The sequence below is a fragment of the Sarcophilus harrisii genome, chromosome 1, assembly GCF_902635505.1.
Source record: "Sarcophilus harrisii chromosome 1, mSarHar1.11, whole genome shotgun sequence".
Lineage (NCBI taxonomy): Eukaryota > Metazoa > Chordata > Mammalia > Dasyuromorphia > Dasyuridae > Sarcophilus > Sarcophilus harrisii.
Genome location: NC_045426.1, coordinates 664,283,533 through 664,299,716, shown reverse-complemented (window position 1 = coordinate 664,299,716; position 16,184 = coordinate 664,283,533). Strand labels below are relative to the sequence as shown.

The 16,184-nt window shown below is 39.3% G+C and overlaps 1 protein-coding gene across 5 annotated transcripts in view; it reads right to left on the bottom strand.

Moving 5' to 3' along the window:
• GNG7 (G protein subunit gamma 7) overlaps positions 1-16,184 on the bottom strand; it is a 359,526-nt gene that overhangs the window by 207,361 nt on the left and 135,981 nt on the right. For 2 of the 5 annotated variants that reach the window (XM_031948079.1, XM_031948081.1), the window contains exon 4: positions 8,170-8,277. The exons of 1 other annotated variant lie outside the window; for it this stretch is intronic. The gene's annotated coding sequence lies outside the window, so the exon portion shown is untranslated. Of the gene's footprint in view, positions 1-7,248; positions 8,278-16,184 lie in introns of those variants that run through there. 2 more of the 5 variants (XR_004231236.1, XR_004231235.1) reach the window with 1 other exon arrangement.

Below are 16,184 nucleotides of genomic sequence, written 5' to 3'. Positions count from 1 at the left end.
GATGGATTCAATTATCACCTCTGTGCTAATGAGAATCATTAGCTAATGATTCTCAAATCAACTTATTTAGCTCTAACCACTCTGCCCACTTCTAGTCTTGATCCTCTACCTGCCTATTTAACAGCTTGAAATGGATGTTCTAGAGACAACTTAAAATTCAACATGTCCAAAACCGAACTCGTTATCTTTCCTCCAAAACCTTTCCCGCTTCCAACCTTCCCTATTACTAGGGTACCACCATCTTTTCAGTTGCCCAAGCTCACAACTCATGTGTCATCCTCAACTCTTAGCACTCCCTTCCTGTCCCATGGCCAATCTGTTACCAAGGTCTGTCATTTTTACTCTTTTATCATCTTTCACATATTCCCCTTGCTCTCCTTTGACACTGCCATAGCCCTGGAGCACCTAGCCCATCATTCCCTCATTCCTGCACTACTGCAGCAGACTACTGATGGATCTACCCACCTCAAGTCTCTCCTCTCTAGACCTTCCTCCACTCAGCTATCAAAGTGATCTTTCTCACACACACATCTGACATATGTCTTAGCCCCAAAACCTTCAGGAACAAATATAAAACCCTTTGTTTAGCATTCAAAGCCCTTCATAACCCTCTCCCTTATCCTTCCAACTTTCTTATACTTTGTACCACCTATCCTACCCCACCTCCTGCACTCTGAGATATAGTGACTGGTCCCCGAGCTGTTCTATGAACAAAATCATCCATCTCCTGACTCCAGGCCTTTCCACAGGGTGCCCTCATGCCTGGAATGCTCTCCCTTCTTGTCCCTCATCCTTCATGTGCCTCTTAGCTGAAGGCTTTCTTTAAATGCCATATAAAATTCCATCTTCTACTTTCCCAATCCCTCTTAATTCTAATGCTTTCCCTCTCTTGATTATTTCTCATTTATCCTTTGTATAGCTTCTTTGTACATAGATTTCCATACTGTTTCTCCCTTCAGATTATGAGTTTCTTGAGGGCAGAGATTGCTCACTTAGTGCAGTATTTGGCACATTAAGCTGGTCAGTCAGTCAAACTTTTATTCACAAAATATTTGAGTATCTACTATCTAATTACTTGTACTAACTTGTTGAATGAAAATGAATACAAAATTTCTATGAGTGAGCTAAGCAAGTCCCTTTCTCCTCTCTGGGCCTGTTACTTATCTGTATAACAGGGAGTTTGGACTAGATGGTCTCTGATGGTCTTACCAGTTTGACATCATCTGTTTGAAGGTACACCCTAGCTCTGACATTCTATGTTCTAAGGGCACTGGCAGCTCTGATATTCTAATGTACTCTTCTAGTTCTGCAATTTCATGATTTTATGATGCCCTTATCTGTGAGGTAGCTATAAATGCATTTAAATATCATATCTAGTTTACACAGGAACAAGTGAGATCATGTTTGTGAAACAACTTCATAAAACAAAAAGCATTATACAGATAAAATATTATATTGTTATTAGGAACCTTTCTGTCCTATCTCCCCTCCAGTATTACAGTAAACAATGAATACATTTCCTAAGCACTCCTGGGAGAGAGAGGGGAAATGCTAGTAATGGGGGAATTCTGCACAAAATGGAGAAGTTGTATGGAATGTAAATGTCAATGACTTAAAGGGTTTTGTGGATTTTACTATCACAAGTCATCATGATGATACAATCATATCTTAGGAAGTACTAATATCCATGAAAACTAATGCAGGTCTCTGATGATACTCTCAAAATCTGGTAGAAGTTCCAAAACATGACCTATATAGGAGGTGAAACTAAGTCAGTCTCCTTCCTTCTCTGTCTCTGTCTCTGCCTCTCTCTCTGTCTACTATCCTCAAAAAATATCTATCCCAAAAATCAACTAACATCTATAACATCAAATGCAAAGGTGCCACCTAATGACGAAACAAGTCATCTGCCTACCCACCCTTTACCTAGCATATCTCATATATGGCTTGGTAGCAAGAGGATATTTAGAAGCTGAGGGAGATCATTCAATACTGTTCAATACTAAAACCAAGTATCTAACTGATTGTAAACTCTGTGTAAAATAACCTACACAGAATATAACCATCATTGCTTATATTTTTATAGCATTTGCAGTTTATAAAGGCTAGACAAATAAAATGATATATTAATATTTATATCCATTATGCTTTTTCTATCCACCATCTCATTTGAGTACGATAATGATCTTGGGAGGCAGGTCAGATCAATAACAGCTTTATTTTATAGATGAAGAAATGGGACAGCCTCCCCCCCCCGAAAAAGCAAGAACAAACAAATGAAAAAAAAAGAAATAGGAGCTCTAAGAGGTTAATATCAGTCATACATGAAGAAACAGAGGAGTCAGGAGTTTACTATAGATCTTCTGACAAGCCCTCCTCAGACTAGCCTTCTTCCTACTACTTCAGACAGTTATCATGTGTAAGTTTAATAGGCTATAACAATAGACCCTATATTACAAGATGAAATCTGGGATTAATGTAAAGCTGGTAAGGCTTTGCAGAAAGCAATAAATTTTGTGTTCTAAGGACCAGCCTAGCTGCATGAGAGTAACTCAGCACTAGTAGGTTGGTCACTGTGATGAAATCTTTGCCCATGACATATTATTTTAACAGCTTTAGAGAGCCATCTTGTTCAGAAGCTGACAACTCAGCATGACTCACTACTTCCACAAATGAATGGAGAAAGTACTATTGGAAAACTGAAATAATTAAACCCTCCAGAGGTCCTTAGACATATAAACACCAGGGGATACCAAAGGCTTTCCAGCTCTGCTCATCTGCCTTCCAGGATGTTCCTACTCAAGAGTGCAGAATGTTTCTAGAGCAGTCTCCAAACTCTTCCTGGAGTTGCCCCAACAGCAAGGGTCACATAAAACTATAACTGGCAAGCAAAGAGACGCAAACAGGTTTACAAGGTTCTTGGCTAATAAGAAGTTACTGCAGTGGTGATCTCTTTTCAATGAGAAACACAGATGGAAAGACCCAGGGGGCAAGGAGATGAGACAAAAACTGTGATCTAGGACAGCTGTCAGAGTTAGCACCTAACTGTGGGAAAGCCTCACTTGTTGAAAAATTAGCTGTTATAATGATGGAAAGGTACAAACTCAGATAATGGAATAAACAGATAATTCAGAGGTAGCATTAGAGTATCAAATCAAGTTAGAAGAGTTGATTTGATCTTGATCTTGGGCCTGGCAGGTTCTAGGATCACAGGATGTCAGAGCTAGAAAGGGACACTAGATATCTCAATTAAGCTCCCCATATTCTCAGAGTAAAAAGAGTATTGTAGCAATCAAGAGATTAGGCCAGATTACACAGATTGTAGGTCACCTTGGAGTTCTTTTCCTCATCCATCACATGGAGATAGTATGCCTGTATTACATTACTTCCTCCTGATAGTGTGGTGGGATCAAATGAAATGATGAATATTGGAAACACTTAAGTTCCGTACAAAATTTATATTATCATGATGCTCTGTGTGTGTGTGTGTGTGTGTGTGTGTGTGTGTAAGACAGTGATAGAATAAAAAGAATAATGGTTATAAGATAAAGGTGAAACTGTACATAATCCATAGGGGGAAGGAGGTAATTGTTCTTTATTTTTCATATTCAACAGTTCGTGCATGGGATAGGGAATAGGGTAAAGGAGACACTGAAGAATCATCAGATAATCAGACATGGACTCTGCCTGTAAAGAGCTTAAAAAATGTTGGTGGGAAAACAAGACTAATACATATGAAATAATAGCAAATATGACAAGATTGTATATAGTCAAATAAAATGACCCATTACAAATTATAGATGCTGATATCAGACAAGAGAGATACCCCTGAGGTATGGAGTAATCAAGGAAGCTTCCAGAAGGAGGTGGGTGGGGATCCTCTTATTGAATGTCAAACAGGCTTACCTCTAGAATCAGAGGCAGGCTTTTATAAGATTGACTTTCCTCAGAGCTGATAATGCAAGATGCTGCAATGCCCACAGCATGTGAGAGCTCAGATGATGCTAACAATGGAAGAGATGTTGAAAGTGTTTCTAAACAGGAAAGAACTTTTAAAGAGATCAGAGCCTGTCAGAGCTGAGAGGCACTTAGCCACTGGAAGGGAGGAATACTCATTCATAACAACTTATGGTTTGATAACCTTTTACAATTTCCAAATATATTCCTCAGAATAGCCTGTGAGATGCACAGCCTAAGTACTGTAATCCCCATTTCATATGGCAAAGTGAATCTAACTTTCCTGTCTCACAGAATCTCTGAGACCATATACTCCAACTCACACTTAAGAATGTTTTCTACATGCCTGAAAAGAACAATCCTGCCTGCATTTGGGGCAATTCACTGTCTCCTAGGATTCCTTATTTCACCTGGAACAACATTCATTATTAGGAAGTTTTCCCTCTATCACTTTTAAATCTGCCATTCCAACCACTGTTTTATATCTGCCCTGGCAGCAATATAATACCACTACCAAGTGATCTTGTCAAATACCCCTGAGGATGACTATCAGGTCCTTCTAAAGGGCTTTATTCCCCCCTCAGACTAAAATCACCATTTGCTTCAATGGATTCTCCTAGGCCATGATCTCAGGTTGCCTTCATCTGAGTGTTCTTGGCTCTTCCTCATCCTTCATAGTGTCCAGAACTGAACACGATGCCACGAGGTCACATAGAATATAATCCCCACTCTAGTTCTGAGCACTCTAAGTGTTTTCATGCAATTTAGGAGAACAGGAGAGTTTTTAGGCTGAAACAATCAAAACTAAATGCTAAAAAACTTTAATGGCCAAGTTAGACTCCAAAGCTATCTGCAGAGAAGGTACTGCCACCTTCTTTGCAGAACTGAGGGAACCTGTGAGTGTGGATAATGCAGATAGATAATCCCAGACTTTTTCAATATGTTAGTCCATTTTGTTAAACTCCTTTTTTTCTTCTTCACTATAAGGGACAGCTGTCCGGAAGCAGGAAAGGGAAACAATGGGAAATGCTGGTGATAGAAAAATAAAAAATATCAACAAGATGTACTTTTAAAAAACATTTTGAGGCTACCACATCTCTCTGTTGATTCATCTTGAGTTTCTAACCACCCCCAGATGTCTTTTCCAGATGAACTGTTGCCTAACCACACTCCCTTTACCTTGTATCTCTGAATGTATTATGGGTTTTTTGTTTGTTTTTTTTTTTTTTTTTTTTGGATGCCACTCTTAAGACTTTACTCCCCACACTGACTGCCCCTGCTAAATTTGATTAGGTCTCTTTTTGGATCCTAACACTTCAACCAACTGTCATTTATCCTTTTTCACTTTGCATTTTTTGCAAATTTGATGATCAGGCCATCTATCCTTTTATCCAAAACAGAGAGCCAAGCACATATTCCTTAGGCCTTTGGCCAGGGCTTTTGTCCATCCTAACAAGGGGACTCTGAACCATTAATGAGTCTAAATATTCAACAATCTTAAATCCACTTAACGATATAACTGTTTAGCCCCTGTCTGTCTAACTTGTCTACAAAAATAACAGGACATTGTTGAATGTTTTGCTAAAATCTAAGTAAACAACATTCACAGCTTCCCCAGGCCTAATAACCTATCAAAAAAGGAAATGAGGTTAGTCTAGCATGAATTGGTGTTAATGAAGCTCTGGGTGAGCACCACTTCCTTTTTGACATGTCCACTAACCAAACATTAATATTAGGTTCTAAGATTTTGCCAGGAATGAAAGTCGAGTTCATTGATTCCTACTGTGCATGTACCATTTGCTTCTGTTTTTCCAAAATTAAAGACAAATTCCCTTTTTCAGTTTTGTGGTACCTTCTCCATTCCCAAAAATGCTACAAAGATCCCTGATAGTGGCTCAGCAGTCACATTCATTCTAATATGTGTTCCTGGGGACTTGGTGATTTTGACTCATCATTGACAGCTATCTTCTCTCTTATTATTTCTCTTCTTACCTTGAGTTCTTCTTTTACCCTATTAGTCTTCTTTTTCCTCTCCTTTCCAGTTCAAAGATCATTCTATTTGATGGAATAAAGTGGACTACAACAATTGAGTGGCTCTTCCTTCTCATCACGGTCCTCTATCACTGTCTTATCTACTATCAGCAGCAGCATTATCTCTCCTGAGACCTTGGCTTTTCCCTCAATAGAGTGTTAAAGAGTCCTTGTCTTTAAAGAGTATTGTCTTTAGCTTTCCTTGCCAAATTCACCCCAATCTGAGCTCCCGAACTTTTGACGTTTTTTAAGTGTGCTTTACCACACTTTTGATTCCATTCTCTGGGATGTGCCCTTACTTCCACAGATAGTACATGACTTTGTTTGCTTTTAATCTATAAAGGTTGATGGATTTCGTGTGCATCCATACCGTCCCTTTAAGTAACTACCCTTTTGCCTCCTCATTAAAATTGTAGCTGTTTGTCTTGAGACATATTCCTATCCTTCCGAGGCTGATTTTCTCTATAGAATTTTTAGGTCATGGGATGATGTGTGTATATATATATATTCCTTTTCTCGACTTTAAAACCTGCTCTCTCCAACATTAGGAAGCATTCCATACTATTCAGCTTTGCTCCCTACTATCTCACCTTCTAAGATGAAATGGTCACTTTCCTTCAAGGTTCCTATTATTTCCATCCTAGCAACCAGTTTCTCCTTGTTGATGCAAATCAAATCCAAAAGAGCAATTCCCTAGTGAGTTACACTACCTTTTCTCATTAAAGCAAGCCAAACAGGTATTAATTGTTCTTTTGTCAGAGAAAAAGCTCCAGCAAAAGTATGGACAACTAAAGTGTCCCATCTCTAGTACATTGTGCCTCTTTGCCAGGTTTGCAATGCATTTCCCGAATTCATCGTTTCTTCTCTCTCCAAGGAGTCTGTAGCATTCTTTGATGATGATATTACTATTGATTCTGCCTCTGTTGATGTTCATCTCAATATTTTCCACCATTCTTCCTCTTCTGTCTGTGCTTTTTGGGTTTTGTCACATAAATGTATCTTCTTGAAGAGGCAATGTGTGGTGCTCATGGATAAATCCCTTAAGGTAAAGTCAGAAAGACTGAGTTCAAATTCTGTCTGGGATCATTCCTAACTCTATAACCGTGCACACCATTTCTATTAGCCATATTTCCTCACTGTTTAGTAGATAATACTATCTTTTTTTCCCCTGAGACAATTAGGGTTAAGTGACTTGCCCAGGGTCACACAGTTAGGAAGTATTGAAGTGTCTGAGGCTAGATTTGAACTCAAGTTCTCCTGAGTTGAGGGCTAGTACTCTATCCACTGCACCACCTAGCTGCCCCCTAGATAATACTATCTTATTGAACCTATTTCACACAATTATTGGTAGTCTTAAAAAAAGATTACACAAGAAGAATAGCTTCTTGAATAGATGCTGCTCCAATTGCACCCCCAATTCCCTCCCCAATTCCCTTTAAGCTTCTCTGTTCTTTCTGAATCCAGGTAGACCATTGCTGGACCATATTCTACTCCAGAGTTCCATTCTACCTATCAGTTTCACTGATATCTAAGAAGTCAAATTTGTTTCACTGGATTAGGGTTTAGAGTTCACTTTGCTTGTTACACATACTTTGTGAACGTGTGTACAGACACCAGAGGCCATAGATCCCATTGTTGGCTACTTTCCTAAATATGGTCTATAAATCTCTGGATATTTCTCCTGTTTTGATAGCCCAAAGCCAAGAAGACTCAGGTGTCAATTCTACCTCTGACCCATCTTGCCTGTGAGACCACTGATTAACACTGATTAAGTGACTTAACAAGTCACTTAATGTTTCAGGGCTCTAAGACTGTCCTTGCAAGGCAGATGTTGACCTGCAGAAGCAGAGAGAATTTCCTCACCTAGAGTCCCCTATACCCCATCACTTTTACTGCCATTCTTTTCCCTATAATACAACTGCTCTCTACAGGATCAAGCTTAGTGGAGAAACACAGGATTTTCTCTTTCTAGTTTACAGTTTAAAACCCTTGTGATTAGATATGTAAGACTCAAGGCAAATAGTTGTCCTTTTTAAATGCATTCCATCCTTAGTTAGGAACCTATTTCTTTATTTTAGAAAGGCAAATGTCCCACTATCTCACATTTGCAAAGACTGAAAGCATTTATTTTTTGGGGGGAAATGCCAGAAATCATGAACTTTTTATACATGACAAAGTTACCATTACGGTGGTAGACCACCACATCCAGGAAAGTTGCTTGGTTATTACTGCCTGAGCACAGGCAAGAAAACAAGGGCAGCAGCTGGCTAGAGACTGATTGATGGCAGCCTGAAAAAAAAAAAAAAAAGGACCCACAGTTTATACTCAGGTTTTTATCTTCCTTTCTCCTCTTCCTTATGCCCCAAAGTCACTTTGATGGTCACTAGCACTTTTGTCTGATCCAATTTCTGGGCCAAATGATTGATATTGAAGCTCTTAATAGTATCCTAGAAATCTTCTTTCTGCTTCCTTTGAATGTTTGGCATTTAGTGGTGGAAGGCATGGTTTCTGCAACAGAAGCCTCAGCTTTGCAAGGGAAGTTAATAATGATAATGGTGTTTTACCCCAGAGAAGTTTCTTTCTAGTTTCCAAAAAGCCTTCCAAAACGCCAGGTGAGTGGAGAACCTGGGGGCAGACACATTTCCTGGAGTCATCTGCAATGCACATGTGAATCACTATTCTAACTTCATTTGACTGAAGCTTTGTCTGCAGAAAATTTTGCTCAGAGTCTTGTGTGTCAATAAGAATGTTTTTTTGAAATGTGTTTCTGGAGCAAGAGAGTAAAGAAAATAGTCTTAAAGGGCATTCAGAGCAGAAGTTAGGGTCAAGCAGGAAAAAGCTCTACCCACATTAGACAAGTGGTTTGGGAAACAGCAGGACAATGTCCTTCTTGGGTGGTCCAGCTCTTTTTATGTCTGATGCCAGTAGCAAAATTCCCCGAGACCACCCCTGGGATAGAAAGTGCCACACTTTTCAATTTCAGTGCCAAGTAAAATCACCCTGCTGGTCCCAATCTCATTCCAAGCTGTAGGAGGAAACCTGCCATTATGATCCCAACAATGGGAATAATTAAATACTAGCCCTCTCATACTTACCTTACCAGGATATTGAGAATATAAGATTTTCAAATGTAAAAGTGCTTTGAAAATTTACCTAAAGAAAAGTGCTGCAATAGGGCTAAAATTATATTATTTTCAATCAGGAGTTTAAAGAAATTTTTGAAAGATATTTATATTATTTAGTGAGAATAACTGACTTTTCTTTAGCATTTTATAAATTGCCATGTATTTTCCTTACAGCAAAACTGAGGTGGCTAGTGTTATCAGCTCACCTCCCTTTTATAGGAAAAAAGAAAGGCTGCATGAGACGCAAATGACTGAACATGCTTATGGTTGGAGAGAGCTTGGATTCCAAGAGCAGGGATTTTTGCACCAGAATGTGGCACCCAAGCACTTTCCCTGTATTTTGCAGGATCTATAAGGTGAGAGGGCTGCAAATAAGAGAACAGATTTAAAGACCATAGAGCTATATTTTTGACACTTTTTTCTCCATAGAGTCTGGCACCTAATCCCCATTAAACACTGTTTCTAACACAAAGGCTCACATGTGCTGCCAGCATGCTGGGCTATCACTGGGCGTTGCTCGGCTGGTTTGGCTCATGTTCTCAGCTCAGGCATGTAAGTTCCTTCTCCCTCCCCCAGCCTGGCCCAGCCCCCTGTGTCCTTTCAGCATTTCTACGGGTACATATTGTACTTCTCTGTGGATACACTAAGCTGACAGCTTAACAACCTAGCTTGCTTGTGGGCAAGATTCAATTCCTAGGCTCTGGGGAGGCAGAGGATGACAGCGCTGTTTATGTTCCTTAGAATTACCGACTCTAGCTTGTAATTATTACTGGGCTCCAGACCAGACATAATCAGGACAATGGGAAGGACACCAGGTGAGAATACAATATTCAATAGTCACAATACAGCACTCACTGTCAGGCCAAAATTGGAATTCTTCGAATCTTTATGAATGTGTGAAGTGCTAAGGATACATAGCTAAGAGAGAACTTAATCCCTTCACCTGAGAGAGTCAACAGAGGTGGGAGAGGGAGGTGGCATATATGCAAACTAGTTTAGTACTAGGTAGAATGTGAAAGGCAGGAGAGATCCTGGAACACTCTCTTGTCACCTTATGCCTAAATTATCATAACATGTTCCAAGGGAGTTTCCCCATTTCCAGTTTCTCTTCAAACAAATCTACACACTGCTGTCATGTTATCTCCCCTTGAAACATTGCTTAAAATAAGTTACCTCAACCTATACCCCAAAACCTTCAGTACCTCCCCAGGTTCCAGAGCCTATATTCTAAATTCAATTAGCCTCCAATTCAAGGCCCAATCTGGTCCCCCTGCTTCTCTTTCCCATCAGACAAGCATCCTGTATCCTGAACACACCTCCTGCATTCCACCCCTCTATACTTTTGCCCACAGTATAAAATGAAGAGATTAGGCAGGAAGACTTCTGAGCCCTTTCTAGCTCCATGACCTGATGGCATTCCCCTGTCTCCAATGCCTCCCTACTTTGCATCTGGTCCAGAAGGGGGTCTCCTCAACTGGCTTTCACTCAAGCCACTGTGCCCTTTTCAAATACTTGGGCCTTTCTTCAAGTCTTAACTCAGTTATAACCTCCTTCATAGAGCATTCCCTTAGATCGGTTCTGGATGGCCCAGAATGAAAGTGACTTCTCCCTCCTCAAATTCCTCATAGCACTATATCTAGCCTTCTCCTTTGTACTCTATCACTTATCCTTGTATCACTATCCTTCCTATTAAGGTGTAACCTCCTTGAGAATGAGTATGGGGAGCATCAGGTCTGAAGTCAGGAAGACTCATGTGAAGATGAGTCAAATCTGGTCTCGGACACTTCCTAGCTATATGACCCTGAGCAAGTCACTTAACCCTGTTTGTTTCAGTTTACTTGTCTGTAAAATGAGTACATTTTCCTCTGGAGAAGGAAATGACAAACCACTCTATCTCGGTCCAAAAAAAAATCTCAAATAGGGTCATAATGAATTGGACAGGGATGAACCAACTCAACAACCTTTGAATCTCAGCTCCTTGCACTTATGCTAAATATAAGGAATCCTCTATGAATCCAGTATGAGAATCTTCCACATCTCCTCTGCAATAGTTGGTAATAAATGTGACATCCCTGTCTACTCTACAGCCGGTAACCATCTCTATCCTCCTGAGTTAGGGGGCCATGGAAAGAACATTAATCTTGAAGTCAGAAGAGATGTAGGCCTGAATCTTGCCTCCATCAGTAAGAACCCATGTGGCTACAGACAATTCACTTTACCTCTAAGACTTTCACTTCTTGCATCTCTAAAACAGAGATAATCATCTTACAACAACTAGCTCAGTGGATTGTCGTGAGGAAATTGCCTTGTGTAGCTGAAGGTGCCCCGGCAATGGAAGCTTTTACTCTAGAAGGGCAATGCCTTTGGGATCGGGAGCCCCGAGCCCGGCACCAGCCATGGTTTGGCCACTTGCCTAATGACTTAATTTCTGTGGGTCTTTATTTCCCCATCTGTCAAATGAGGAGTTGGGATCAAATGATTCCTAAAGTCCCTTTTACAGTGAACATTCTATGGCTACGTTATGAACCAAAATTTAATGTGACTAATGTAATTACTTAATATTGATGACAATCTTTCATTATATAAAAAAATGACAAGAACTAAATTTGGACTATTGTGTTTCCTGTCAATAAAAGCATACAATTTTTAAATGGAAAAATCTTTAGAGTGCAAATTGCTGTAGGGTAATCCTTATTTATGGATAATCACTCAGAAATATTAGTAAGACATTTTTTAGAAGTCAAGCAGAATCAAATATTTGGCCTCAATCAAGAAGGACAAGAGGAATTTTCTGCTTCTTTCAAACTGTCAACAAAAGACTGAAGTAAAGATTTTTATCTACAGTCCCAAGTTCTGCGGAAAAGATAAAACACATGGTTACCAATGTAACATCAATAGAGGCAACATGAAAACAGAATGTGTGCCTTGATTCTACACCGGAGCAAATTAAGTAGCCTTAAATTCAACATTTCTCTGCCCAACCTGAGCGTTCATGTTCTGCCAGTAGTACCATAAATTTTTCAGCTAGATGGGGGTGGAGTGGGTGTGGGGGGAACATTAATTTTGGTTTTGTTTTGGTCAATTAACATAACTAGTTTTGCTGTATGGAGGAAAACTTATTCTGGGTTGCCTAGTTCATAGTCACACATAACCCCTCCCCCGCCTCCCAATTTCCTTTGATTTGGTTGGAATTTCTTCCTTTTCAATTTCAAATTAAGTCTAGGTTTTAGTTCAAATAAAATAAATGCTCAAGACAGACTCCCTTCCTCCAAAGCCAGCTCAGGATGTCAAAAAAAAAAAAAAAAAAAAAAAAAAAAAAAATCAAGCTAGCTACTGAAAACATTTCAAGGGCTCCAAATGAAGATAATATAACTTTTCCAGACTTTGAGATGTTAGAAAGAATGAATCAAGATGAATGGTAAATGTGGTATGGTGGAGAAAAAAAATCATCTGGGAGTCAAAAACCAAGACTGTAGCCCTAGCTTCCAGTAACATGATCCTGGACAGGCTGCTTCTCCTTTCTGGGTCTGTTTCCTCATCTGCCAAATGGTTGGAACTAGTTGATAATGAGCCTTCTAGCTCTGATATTCCATGTTCAATCTTCAAGTGATTTCAGAGGCTTGTATAGTAGGTATTTTCACTTCAAATCCTCCCAGTAGAGAAAGGAGTGACAAAAGAAAAGGGACAAAAAAAAAAGAGTAATTGAAATCCAGCACTTGCAGCAATAACTCTCTCCTCTACTGTTTTTGCTACTTTATTTGACTGGAGGTAAATCTTTATGAGGATGAATGTTAGAAATACTTATGAGAAAAATAAGTAGCAAATTATAGATTTCCTTGTCACTAGAAATATGAGTAATGGCTAGATGACCACAATGTTGTTGTTATTGTTGAGTCATTTCAGTCATGTTCAATTCCTCACAGCAAAGATACTAGAATGGGTTGCCATTCTTCTGCAGCTCATTTTACAGAGGAGGAAATTGAGGCAAACAGGGCTAAGTGATTTGCCTAAGTGTCACATAATTTGTGTCTGAGACTAGATTTGAATTCAGGAAGATGGAGTATTCTTGAATCTTGAGTCGGGTACTCTGCCATCTAACTGCCCAGATGACCACATCAAGAGTATTTTATTAGAGATTCCTGCCCTACATAATTTGAGAGGGTGGACTAGATTACAGAGATCATCAACTGGAAAGGCTTTTAATGGTTATCTGTTGCAATTTTGTCACTTTAAGATTTAAACAACTAAATGAAAAACTGACTAACCTAATGTCACAAAGGTAATAAGAATATATAGGTAATCCCATGACCTCAGAACACAGAAGCCAGGTCCTCTGTCTCCAAATCAGTGTCCTTCCCAATATAGCCAAAGTTAACCTTTCTTCATTTCCCATCTAATTGTTCCATCATGCTCCCACCTTGGGTATCTTCCCCCACATTGTCTTCTTTTATTATATGGTAAATTCCTTGATGGTAGGGACTGCTATTATTTATATTTGTATACAAGAGCTTAGCATAGTGCCTGACACACAGTAGGCATTTTACAAATACTTACTGCCTAACTCCCAGTGAGGAACTCCTTTCAAATACAAATTGGCATCTGCTCTACAATTTAGTCTTAGAAAGTTGCCTAGTACACTAAGAGGTTAAATTAATCAATTAAAGAGCATTTGTTAAGTGCTTATATATTAGAACTGCACTAAATACTAGGAGATACAATGAAAAAATGAAAATAGTCCCTGCCCTCAAAGAGCTTAAATTCTAACGGGTGAGACAACATGTACATAAAGTGGAATACAGTCAACAAGATTTAGTGAGCTTTATTATATACCAGGCACAGTGCTAAATGCTGGAGATACAAATAAAAGCAAAAATATCATTCCCTTCCCTCTGTGAGTTCACATTCTATTGGGAGAGGCAATATATAAATAACTATGAACATAGAACTGTAATACAAGTGTAAATAACTATGTGCATACAGTATAAATAGAAGGGGAATGGAAAGGTCTCCTAAAGGTGAGATTTGAATTGCATTCTGAAGAAGGAGAAGAAGAGAAAGCATAATTTAGGCATGGGGTACAGCCAATGAAAAATCATGGAATTAGAAGATAGAATGTCATGTGAGGGGAACAGTGAGTAGGCCAGGATGACTATTACGGAGTGCTTAAAAGGAAGTAAAGTATAAGAAGGGAAAGGTAAGAAAGGGTCAGTTTAGGATGAGCTTTAAATGTCAGACAGAGGATTTTCTATTGATCCTGTAGATAACAGAGAGCCTCTGGAGTAAGGGGTTGACACAGTCAGAACTTGGAGTTAGGAAAATCACTGAGAGGAGGATGGACTAGAGTGAAGAAAGAGAATTATTTTGGCTACTGCAATACTTAAGGCTGGAGATGTTGCCCATTTGCATCAAGGCGGTGGCTATATGGAAAGAACGGGTCATATCCAAGAGATATGAAGGCAGAAACAACAAAAGTTGTCAACAGATTGGATATGTAGGGTTAGAAAGAATATAAAGTTGAGAGTGTAAATAAACCAGGGTAACTAGGAGGGTAACAGCAATAGGAAATTTGTGATGAGGGGAGAGTTTTGTTTTGTTTTGTTGGCAGGGGGGCAGGGAAGATAATGAGGGCTATTTGGTATATATTGAGTTTGAGATGACTACAGGATATGCACTTTGAGTGGTCCACTTAGGCAGCTGGTGGTGTGACACAAAATTTCAGAAGAGAGATCAAAGTTAGATCTCTTGATGCAGGAATTAAACACATGGAGATAATTGAAGCAAAAGGAGTTGAAGAGATTACCAAGTGAAAGAGTACAGAGAAAAGAAAAAGGGGTCCTAGTATGCCTACTGTTAGTGGGTATGACATGGATGAAAAACCAGCAAGGGATGAAATCAGAAACCAAATCACACAGAGTTTAGAAAAGATTGAAAAGAGAAGGAGAAGCATGGCTTGAGATGGCTTTTTCCAGGAGTTTAAGAGAGAGAGGGAGACACACACACAGGGCAATAGCTGGCAGGCAAGGTATGATCTATAGACTGAGGAAGATTTGGGTCTGTTGCAGGAAGTGGGTCACACAGCCAGTATATGTCAAAGGCAGAACTTAAACCTAACTCTTCCTGACTTCCTGACCAGCTCTCTTCTACCTCTCTAAATGCCAAAGGAAATTTTAAACAATCTTGCTTAAAGGACAACAGAAATTGAAGAAAGGGGAATTCAATTTAACAAGCATTCATCCAGTATTCATATATCCCGTTAAAATTTACAGAGTACTTCCTTTAATGAAATTATATGACGTAGATAGTACAAATATTATCCCCTTTGTTATAAATGATACTAAGAGAGGTGATGAAAGCTAGTAGGTAAGGGAAGTGCAGGACCCAAACTAAGGTTTCCCAAGTTTCTCCAAGTCCAAGCTTCTTTCTCCTCTTTTGCATCACATTATTCTATGTAGAATAGGGAAATGACACAGTTCCTGCTTCAAGCAACTTACAATGTAATGTAAGAAAAAACCCACTGACTTGGGAGTTAGGGACCTCACCCAGGGCCTACCTCTGTCAAAAACTCACTCAAGTTAGTTTTCCTCTGTTTGGGCATCAATTTTCTATTCTGAGAATAAGGGGGTTGAACTAAATGATGATCTTAAACACTTGGATCATTGTCCTACAGTCCCTATGACATTCTCTGTTGTCTGAACAGCTGTTTACAGGAAAAAACCTGCAGTTCAGTTTGTTCCAACAAAGGTTTTCATCCTCTATGGGTTTAGAAACATCAATGCACTCTGTCCTGGTGACACAAAAACTAAAAGAAAATAGTCCCTGCCCCAAGAAGCCTACATTTGATTAGTCATCCTAATCCTGAATACAAAGAAAAAAGAAAAGGAATTGTGGAGGGGGAAAACAGCAAATGAGGTTTGTTCCAAGACCAGCACTGGCAGATGCAAGTGTACATAATCACTGAATCCATGTTTGTTGGATTTCATTTAACTTGGGAAAGGACAGAGTTTATTTCTTAAAGAAGACTCACCGATATTCCAAAGATCAAAGAGAGAAGAAAAGTACCTATATGTACAA